This window comes from Frieseomelitta varia, unplaced genomic scaffold, assembly GCF_011392965.1.
Source record: "Frieseomelitta varia isolate USP_RPSP 00005682 unplaced genomic scaffold, Fvar_1.2 scaffold_524, whole genome shotgun sequence".
NCBI lineage: Eukaryota > Metazoa > Arthropoda > Insecta > Hymenoptera > Apidae > Frieseomelitta > Frieseomelitta varia.
Window position 1 is genome coordinate 75,931 of NW_025110284.1, and position 10,923 is coordinate 86,853.

General features: G+C 44.1%; 1 protein-coding gene across 2 annotated transcripts in view; it reads right to left on the minus strand.

Annotated features, from left to right (window-relative positions):
- The window catches only part of LOC122533405 (putative transcription factor capicua), a 58,518-nt gene extending 48,635 nt beyond the window's left edge, over positions 1-9,883 (minus strand). For both annotated transcript variants that reach the window (XM_043663056.1, XM_043663055.1), the window contains exon 1: positions 9,206-9,883. The gene's annotated coding sequence lies outside the window, so the exon portion shown is untranslated. The remainder of the gene's footprint in view (positions 1-9,205) is intronic.
- Between the last annotated feature and the right edge of the window lie 1,040 nt (positions 9,884-10,923).

Sequence of the window (10,923 nt, forward strand, 5' to 3'; positions counted from 1 at the left end):
TCAACACCAGTTTAGTTTAAACGTATGGGCAGGAATAATTGATAAATTTTTAATTGGACCTTTTTTTTCTTGATGGGAAACCAACAGGCACAAAGTACGTTGATTTCTTGAGCACGCGTTTACACGAAATATTAGAGGAAGTTCCAGTCGATGTTAGACTTTGTATGCGGTTTACGCATGATGGATCTCCACCGCATTTTAGCCGAGTGGCTAGACAATTTTTAAATCAACGCTTTGCAAATAAATGGATTGGTCGTGGAGGTCCTATTGCATGGCCTGCTCGTTCTCCGGATTTGAATCCATTAGATTTTCATTTGTGAGGACATTTGAAATCTATTGTGCACGCAACATCGATTGAACATGCTGAAATACTACGAAATAGAATAGAGCAAGGCTTTCGACAAATTCGAGAAACACCAGGAACGATAGAGAGAGTAACCAGATGAATGACAAGACGCGTGCAGGCTTGCCTTCAAGTGCAAGCTGGTCATTTCGAGCATCTTTTGCAAAAGTAATTAAAACAGAGAATTCATTATATCTCATAAACGAAGACAGATAGGATATATATTTATATGACTTTTTTTCATTCCACTCCCGAAGTGGGTCCCACAAGTTACGAAAGACTCTGTATATATATATATATATATATATATATATTTATAATAATGTATTTTCAGAGGCCCGAATGATTTTTAGTAAAATATACAAACAGAGGCTTGTGCTCTCTATTCTATTGTAAATTTCCTCCTATTCTCATTTTACGCTTCCATCGTTAGATTGGTTAAATAAATCTAGTGTTAAACAGCTTCAGTGCCACGCAGCGCGATCGCGCTGTTCAGGTTCGCGTCGAATAACGTTTGGACGCGATGTACACGCAATGTTCAATTATAGTGCCATACTGTCGCAAGTCGTATTGATGTTTCGTCCTCAAGTTACTTTCATTTCAACCCAAATCACGCACATAAACATATTTCTACTTTATCTACTTTATTACTATTGCGTTCTTGGAATTTTTTCGCGGTTACGTCAAAAATGCGCTATCGCGCGGATGGCACTATTCAAACGTGGTTTTTTTTTAATCCCGCAAGAATACGTTATCCTTCGTATTAAGAGAACATACATAGTGGCAATTAGCGTCATCAAGCTCTAGCTCTTTTATTTATTTATTTTTTTTGTCTCATTGTCAACCACAATCGCAACGGTGTATAATTGCCTTAGCTGCTGTCTGGTAGTAGTGGTAAAAAAAAAAAAAAAAAAAAAAAGACAAAAAGGAAAAAAAATGCGGAAAAAATTAAAGACTCAGATAAAAACGGCACAGCACCGAGGCACGCCGCCACAACATTTACAAGCGTATCAGTTCAAGAGGCGTCCTCGCACTTTATCGTATTGCAAATTATCGTTAGAAAAACCACGGGAGCCCGATATGTAGATTACTCCTTATCGATCTCGCGCTAATAATAAAGCGGCTACGATTCATTCGCTCTTCGAACTCGGCTCAACTTTCACATTTGCCCGAGGAACATCCGTTGTTCCCCGACAGGATACAGATACCTGTGACGAGCAATTTCGCGAATCTCTCGAATAATCGTAAGATACACGTACACTGGAATAAGGCAGTCTCCTGTGTTGTTTTCCCTCCGACTGTGAATTTTTTCCTCTGGACTCCGCGCTTCAATTTGACCGATCAACGCGCGTCAACTCGACTCGATAGGAAAAAAAAAATTCTCTGATCTTGCAACATTGAAAATTGTTCGACCAACGAACGTTGCAAGTGGAACTAACGATATGACACAACGTTGCGAGTACAAAATTATGTATATATGTATACACAATCCAGCAAGGGGCAGAGAATTATCATCGTCGACGATCGTTAAAAAAGAAAGAGAAATTAAAAGTACAGGGCGGACCAGAAGTTTCTTCGCCACCGATTTCTTTTAATAAAAGAATCCAATGTCATTGATTTCAAATTAATTTCAAAGCTCAAACGTGATGATTTTTCACTGCGTTTCAGAAATTATCCCTTTCAAACGCTGACCGCCAGTATTTCATGTTGTTTTTTTATTATTTTAGTAGGAAGTGACATTATTTTTGGAAGGCTCATTCTGTACAATTCGCCTCCAATGATGTTGGTCTCAAAAAAAAGGAAAGGACGATTACCCTTCGAAATTTCACGTGCACGTTTTAAGCGTGTTAGCGTGATCGCGATCGTCACAAATCAGTGACATTTCCTTTTTCACTTTATCGTTCTTGTTTGTGCCTGCTCGAATTGCCGCTCGACGAAATCGCAGTTTCATTTGCGGAGCGACGAGACATACAGATCGATATCGGGGATAATTGGCAGAGTGATCTTAGCGATATTGCTCTGTGCGGCTCATAATCAGTTGCGAGCTAGCGGACTGCCCGGCAGCACCACCCTGTTGTGCTATTATTACACGCAGAATCAATCGAAAGTCTTTACTCTACCTACGTATGTACGTACGGATGTACGTAGGTATCTATGCACATATATGTATATATATATATATACACATAAATATATATGCATATGTAAATAGTACATACATAGACGTATATATACATATATAAATATATATTTATAGTACGTACATACATACATACATATATACATATATAAATATATATTTATAGTACGTACATACATACGTATACATATATATATATGCGTCACGCGTATCTCGTTCGCATGCATACACGTGTCGGTCCGTACCAACGCAGCCCGCAATGGCTGCAGACGGTGGTTAATAGACGGGCTTTTCAGCCTGCAATTCCGCATAATGTAATTTGTTTGATCACCCACCAGAGTCACTAGAGCATACAGGTGACGCACCTCGATTCAGCCTCATGATCCAAGAACAGCTCCGACTGACGCTAGTCGTTTTAAAGAACAACTGCTGTCTCTCTCTGTCCTTTGGTATTACACACACACACACACACACACATATATATTTCATATCATCTTTCCTCCTCTCTCTTCCCAAAGATGAGAATCTCTCCGCACCTTCAATTCGACGCACGCTCAATCTAACCGAGCGTGTCGAACCGTCCGTCGCTCGTAAGTAATCGGAAACGAATGCCTACCACCGGTGTACAATTTGTATATTGGACTGGAAAAGAACTTTGCTCCCGCTTCTTCGAGTCGGCCGCGCGATTCGAAACAGTTTGTAGAAAGAGATGCTCGATCGGTACCGATCGTCCGTTTCGGTAACGATGATAACAACAATCGTCGTCGAAGCCAATCGAAGGCGGACGGACGCGCGCGAACGCAACCGGATACGCTCTCGAAAATATTTCATTCAACGTTCTCTCAGTGCCGATGTCGCCATGTGCCAAGCATTGACCGTGGACGACGCGCGACGCGCGACGCGCCACGTCTAGCGCGTGTCTATAGGCCTATTCCGTCGTCTATTAAAAGAGTAGTAGGTTGCAGTCTCGCATAGCTCTGCCTATACGTATATATATATATATATATTTATATATGTATATATATATATATATATGTACATATACGTATATATCGTGCATATGTACCAGTGATACGATAGTAGCGTCACGACGACGAAGACGAAGACGACGAGTTGCATGCGCGAGCATCTCAGTGACTCTCCTCGTCGACTCGCCGCGGTTAGCAACAGATTTGACCAGGATCGGGACCGAGTTCCGAGCACTGAACTGAAAAGGTTTCTCGTTGACGCGTACGTCCCCAGAGATCACGGCGTGGTTGACTTTTGCTTCAACGTCGAAGCAAACGTCGGTTTCCCCCGACGTCGCAAACTGCTATGGAAATCGCGAATCAATACAGAACTGACGAGATTCGCGTGAAACTCGCAACAGTAGTCCGACACTCGTTCAAAATTGACAAATTCTACGTGGGAAACAGGTGACAGGACGTCGGACGACGGACGCTTGCTTAGATTTTTAACACTAAAACTACCCAGATGGTCAAAATGATCAATTCGTCATTTTTGTTTGACACATTACAAACGTAAGACAGCATATCTTTACACTGATTACAATGATTTTTCATGAAATATGTAAATAAAAGCTTGTGCATTTTATTGTGTCTCGCTGTTTTCCCTGCCTTTTTCACTTTAACATCGACGAAAATTCTATGCTTCCTAGTCCTTGGTAGTTCTAGTGTTCCTCCTAGCAAAAGTAAACAGCTGGCCCTCCCAAAATGACGGACGTCCTCAACGCGGACGTCCGGTCTTCTCCATAGCGACGAAACAGCGCGGTTAGGCCGCAAGCAAAAGCCCGTAAAATCACCGCGTAAGAGATTTTTCGCCAACATTTTCCATCGATGCGATGGCGAGTCTCGGCAACCGTTTCGGCCGTCGAGAATTTCAGCGGAATCGTTTCATAACCGATGGCCGCCTGCCCAATGTCTCATTGATTGGCAATGATAATAAAACGTACCGTAAAGGAAACGACAGTCGAGTTCCTAGGTCGTTTGGCATTGTGGCCACTGGTAGCAGCCATTCTTGCACTCCCTTGCCTCTCCCCTCTCGACCATCAGCTCCCACTCCCTCCCCCCACACTCACACCGAGCTTTTCCTCTCGCGCTCTACTACACGGTATATGCGTATTTCAGAACGGCAATATTAATAACCTTTGTTTCGTTTGTAGCGCGCTATTTATAGGAAAATTCAATAATCGCGTGGCATGAACGCGTACCTCGACGAATGCGAAACCGGCACCGGGAGATTCGATTCCCCTCGTGCTGCGTGAATTTCATCGTGAAAAAAAAAGAGGAGACAAAACAAATAAATGAATGAATGAATGAATGAATAAATAAAAAAAAGAGAGAGAGAGAGAGAGAGAAAGAGAGGGAGGGGAAAAAAGGGGCAGCAAAGAGGTGCGATTATCTCTGAAACGTGTAGAAATTTTAAAAAGCAACGAACGACCTCGTGCACGGGAAAGAGCAAGAAACCGCACATAGCAACAACCATTCGGTTCGGGCTACGCGAGATATTTCTACATCGGGTAAAACCTACTCTTCCCCGCGGAGATGGCGAAACGCAATTTTCATTTCTTCTCCCTTTGATCGTCCCTCGATGCGTCCCGTGATTTGTAAAAGTCGAATCTACGGAGAAGATTCGACGTATGTATCAAGGACGACGGAACGCGCTGGATGACAATCAACCGCCGTCGGTGAATCACAAACGAGAGAAAAGAGGGAGGGAGAGAGAGAGAGAGAGATTGCAACGACAGAACGATGGAAAGGAGCAACGTGCTATTTCAGACTGTGTACGTGAGAGAATGGTCATGCGCGTAATGCAACGACTGTGGCGGAACTTTTTCTCGTCGAAAAGACGAGAAACATCGTAGAAACACGAGAGATATTCCTCGCCACGCAACGTTACTCTGGTCGGACGCGCGCCTCGAGTCGTTGCATCGCTCAGAGTTGGTTCATCGTTTGCCCTGCATCAGTGCACCGAGCAGCGAAAGTTCTTTTGTTTACCTGAGAATCACCATCTCATGCACTTGCATGAGCTCTTTTTACGAAATCATATTTTTGCGCGTAAGGACAAACGTGTTACACACGTTTAGCGAGAATGCGTAATATATATGTACACACACACACACGCGCGCGTGTCATCGAGCGTTAACCTCACTTTTGGTCAACACTTAGTCGAGAAGTTTCGTTTGAAAGAAACCGAAGTGTACCGGATAATCGTTATTCAGCGGAGTAGGGAGCAAAAAAACGCGCGAAACGCAGCTGATTGTAAGCGATACCGAGAGAGCCAGTAAATAGAAACATGCTGAAGCCATTACAGAACTAAGCCAGTTACAGTAGTTGCAGCCAGGTACTGCAAAAACCTACTATGCCTGGATCACGTTTAAATCCGTGAAAAATCAAAGTGCGCGTATTTTCGGCTTCGAACTTTCGTGCCCCACGTACGCAAAAATTGCCTGCAACAATTGTTGGTTGCAATGTTAGTGTTAATTAAGCACGTAACGCTAGCGAAGAGTATTCAGCATGGCGGCTGATTGAAATCGACTATAACCTAATTTCGTACACACGCCGAATGGAACTTCTGCTTTGTGCTTTGATTTTTTCCTTATTTTTGTATATTTCTAACACGAATAAAGAAATTATTTGTTTTCGTCGTATAGTGTATTTTCTGGTTTCAAAATTTATCGTACGTACGCAATAAAAAAAATTTCAAGCCCTCAAAGAGTTAAAAAATACATATTATAGTTTCTCACGTTTCACGTATCTTCCAAACTAATGTTAACAAGAAATATGTAACATGGCGGCTGATTGAAATCGACTATAACCTAATTTGGTGCACACGCCGAATGCAACTTCCGCTTTGTGCTTTGACTTTTTCCTTATTTTTGTGAATTTCTAACACGAATAAAGTTTTTTCTTTTTTTTTTTTATTGTACGATGTATTTTCTGGTTTCAAAATTTATTGTACATACATAATAAATAAATTTCAAGCCCTGAAAGAGTTAAAAAATATATATTTTCGCATGTTTCACGTACCACTTCTGATGCACGTGTAAAGTTTGGAAGATACGTAACACGTGCAAAACTATATATTCTTTAGCTCTGCGAGGCATTTTGGTACAGTTTGCTGAAAACTGAATTCGGCGCTCGACGTGTTAACGGTTGACGTAACCCCGAAGAAAATGAAATCAACGCGACGATGCATAATATTCACCGTAATACACGAAAGTGCACTGTTCCACGGATCATTGTAACGTTCTTTCACTCTGGATCATTGTAACAATCCTATCCCCACCTATATCCCTACCACGTTGCACCCAGGCTGACTAAGTCTCCATGGTTGTTGCGGCAGCCGATTCTAGGCCACGTATTCCCAGAAAGATAAGTGCGGAAATCAAAGAATCTTTCTTTCGTTTTATTCGCTCGTTCACACGCTCGTGGAAATATTATTATTGCTGTTATTGTTGTTGTTGTTCTTATCGTTATTACTGATAGACGAATAGATAAACTTTCGAAAACAGTATTAGCGATTATAAGTATCAGATTTGATCAACTTGTATGATTCAAAGATTCGCTCCATTTTACCATATTATTAAATTTAACCCTTCGAACTCGATTTGTCACGCGTCCACTCGTATTTATTTTAACGGCAATTAAATCGTAAAGTTTTCATCAAAGTGAAAAAAAAAATAAAGAACTTGGAAAATAATACAAGTATACAAGCTTCTATTTATACATTTTACGAAAAATCATTTAAATCTCCAACGAATCGATCATTTTGACCATTCTGGTAGTGTCAAACTTAATTGGGTAAATTAACGTACAACGCAGTAAAATCCAACGTTTCGTTTTATCTATTCATTATTATAATCTAATTTTTTAAAGCGTGATGACTTTCAAAACGGTCTCGTCAGCGTGACGCACGAGTTCAAAGGGTTGAATTTGAATAAAAAGAAAAAAAAAACGAATCAAATGAAAGCTTAGATAGATTAGATCGATTAGGGGATTCATTTGGGAAAAAAAAACCTCTAACGCGTTCATCGACGTGAACATGAAAACTAAAAGGTTCGCAATGGTTTTAAGTTTTATACAGGGTTTTATATATTTTACGGACGATTCGCGAACGATACTCCATCTCTCTCCATCTCCGAGTATCTCACCGAGACGAGTGACACGCTCGTAAATACACAGTTCTCGTGTCGTGAGACCGTGCCGACAATTCGCCTTACACCGCATTATCGTAACTTATCGATCCTGAAAGCAATTACGAGCAATCATAATCGTCGTATAATCGTTGGCATTGGAGCATGCAGCTCCAGACGATTACGCGGTAAACGTAAGGACGACAAACGACGTCGAACGACAAATTCATCGAACGAATCTGCGGTCCGATCGATGGTAACTTTGAGGGGCGATCGTTAGCTATTCACGTTGCACTTACTACTACTACGTATAGTCGCGTTGCGTCGCGGGTCACGCCTAAGCATGTATCGCGTTCAGTTCAGATAAGCACAGGTATCTTTGATTCATATACAATACATATCGCTCGTGTGTCACGAACGCGTTCGATCCCGTGGAGCTCACGTGCCGTAAATTATTCGGTGAGAATAGCAAAGCAGCCGTGTCGCGACGCATGCGCATGCTCGCATTCAAGGCAGAAATTAAACCGTGGATCGCTGCGATCGAAATAACTCGCGACGGAGAACAGGTTTCCACGGGTTCGCACGAAAGAGACTTTCCTTCACTGAGAAGACGAAGACGACGACGACGACGACGACGATGAATCTTACGCACGGTTGTTGATTCACGATGCTGATTGCAAGACCGCGAACTTACCGTCTCCTCCTCCGTAATCGACGATAATACCGACTGCGCTTTTACACGTAGAACAACTCGAGCCTAACTATTTTACGTATACGAGGAGCCTTTCGAGTCTCTCGTCGTACGTTTTCACGCACAACGTCGAAATGTCTACGCAGCTCTGAACAACAGCCGTGCAACAAATATAAATTACATACATCGTTTACGTTTCGAAAAACCTTTCAACGTTACTCGATCCTGTCGATATTGCACGCACAACTGCACATGGCAGGGCTATATCGAAATAAAATCGATACAGGCCGAAAAGACGATCCATAGATTTTTTTTTCGCACGTACGTGCGTACACGCGTACGTAAGAGGGATACGTAGGAAAAAAAAAAAAAAGTGAACGGTCAACTACCTCTTCTCATCTCGGTCTATCTTTGGCATCTATTTTCAGCTCGCGTCGTGCGTATACTACTAAATATTTCGCATTTCATTCGGATGTATTACGCGTATGTACGTACACACGTAGTAGACGCGCGCGCGCGTGTGCGTCAGAGTATATCGAAAGAGAGACTTACACTGGCGCACAGTTTCACGTCAGCCGAGCGGAACGAAATTTAATTACATTTTCACCTAGTCGCCGCCGACTGCCGATCAGCGAACAGACTCGACTTCCTAACCTCGCACTCCACTTTTATTCCTTCTTTCGCCTGGTATTCTCACCGAGAATGACGAAACTCGACGGAACGGCGCATCGTGACGAGCATTCTCTTTTCTTTTCTTTTTTTTTTTTTTTTTCCCTTTCGATCTATCCTTTCCGTCTGACTCGGTGGTGCGCGCGTCCGCGCGCACTCATACAAGCCCGCACACATACACGCTCACATCACACACTGTGACAGTGTCGGCCCTGAATCGGTCTTTACCTGCGGGGCGGCCTCCGTAGTGCCCGTGGCAACGAGCTCGCGCGGATCCACGAACAAAGGCGAAGAAGCGGCTCACTGTTGATAGTAAGGGCAAGGATAGTAAGGGGGAGGAAGATGAGAAGAGAGAAAAGAGAGAAGAGAGGAGGAGGAGAGAAGAGAGAGAGAAGTAGGAGAGACGATAACAGCTCCGAGATATACTCTTCCGTTCCGTGTGCAGGCGGCGTTGCTGTCGCGGAACTCTCCTCGCTTGGAAACCACTATCGTCGTAGCACTAACGCACCTTCTTCCATGTTGCATGCATGCCAATGCCGCGGATTCAACGCCGAGTATCCACTAACGTCGACGTTCACTTGCGACAGACGCGGCACAACACGCCATGGCCAATCACGAGAGAAAGATGTCACCGGTAACAACCGTGCACTCGCATCTGGGATTCGCGCGTATCTCACGGCACAACCTCCGGTCCAGAACTGATGCACTACGGTACTACTACGAGGAGGACGACGATGACGACGATGACGACGAGGACGAGGACGACGCGCGCGGACCCTGCTCTCGCACTGCTCTCTCCACCGCTGGTGCGCTGGTGCGCTCACGGCTGCGCCACGAGAAAGAGAAAGAGAGCCACAGCACACACCGTGACGCGCGACGCTCAGCCAGGCGCCATTTACAGAAACGCACGCATCGCCGCTAGTTCTCTCCGACTCTGCTGGCGTCCGTCTCGCTCTCGCTACTTTCGTCACAGCGCCTCCCCACCTTCCCTCCCTTTCTACCCGACCCTCTCCCCTCCCCTCCCCTCACCGCTTTTCTACTCTCAACGTACCTCCCCCTCTTTAACCTCGTCCCCTCCCGTCCCGTCCTGTCCTCTTCTCTTCTATCTTGCTCTCTCCCTTCCTCTCTTTCTCTCTTTCTCCCTCCCCTCCTGTCTGACGTATCTATCCGACCTATCCCAATTACAGCGAACGTCCTTGAGGTGACTAACACCTTGTCGTCCACCGCGCCGCTTGTGGGAACGAAAAGGGATGCACGAAAGCTGCGTCGTCGTTGGTTGAGCTGGCTAACTGACTGACTGACTGACTGACTGACTGAGAGAGACATGTAAAAAAAGCCACAGCTCTGGTGACGGTGACGATGACGATGACGATGACGATGGTGATGGTGGGTGATGGTGATAGCGACGGGCGACGAAAATGGTGGCGCGAAAGTGAAGACGGAAAGGAAGAAAATGGGAGGAGAGGTGAGTGGAAGAGCGCGAAACCCTCGGCTCGTTGCCGAGAGAGCGGCGACGAGAGGTAAGAACTGTTACATTACAGCGCGTATATAGCACTTTGATGCTTGCTTGGAGAACAACCAGAGACAGAGAAAGAAACAAAGAGCGCGGCGGAACGTCCGCGTGTGCATAACGCCTCGGCCACGGCTTCGCTCGAGTTGTAAGTAAAAGGAGAGGGAAGAGCAAGATAACCATGCCTCTTAAGTGTCCGTACGTGAGAACGAGGAGGTTATTCACTGTTCCATGGAAACGTTCGAGTACGATGATGTTGCCGCCGGTAACGCGCCTTTTAGAATCTCCGATACGCGAATATAGTCGTACGTATTCGTTTATGCTAATAAACGTAAATCCGCCGATAAGGCAATAAATCGACCATGCTCTTGTTCTCTTTCTTTTCCTCTCTCGTTTATTTCACATATATATATATATATATATATATATATATATG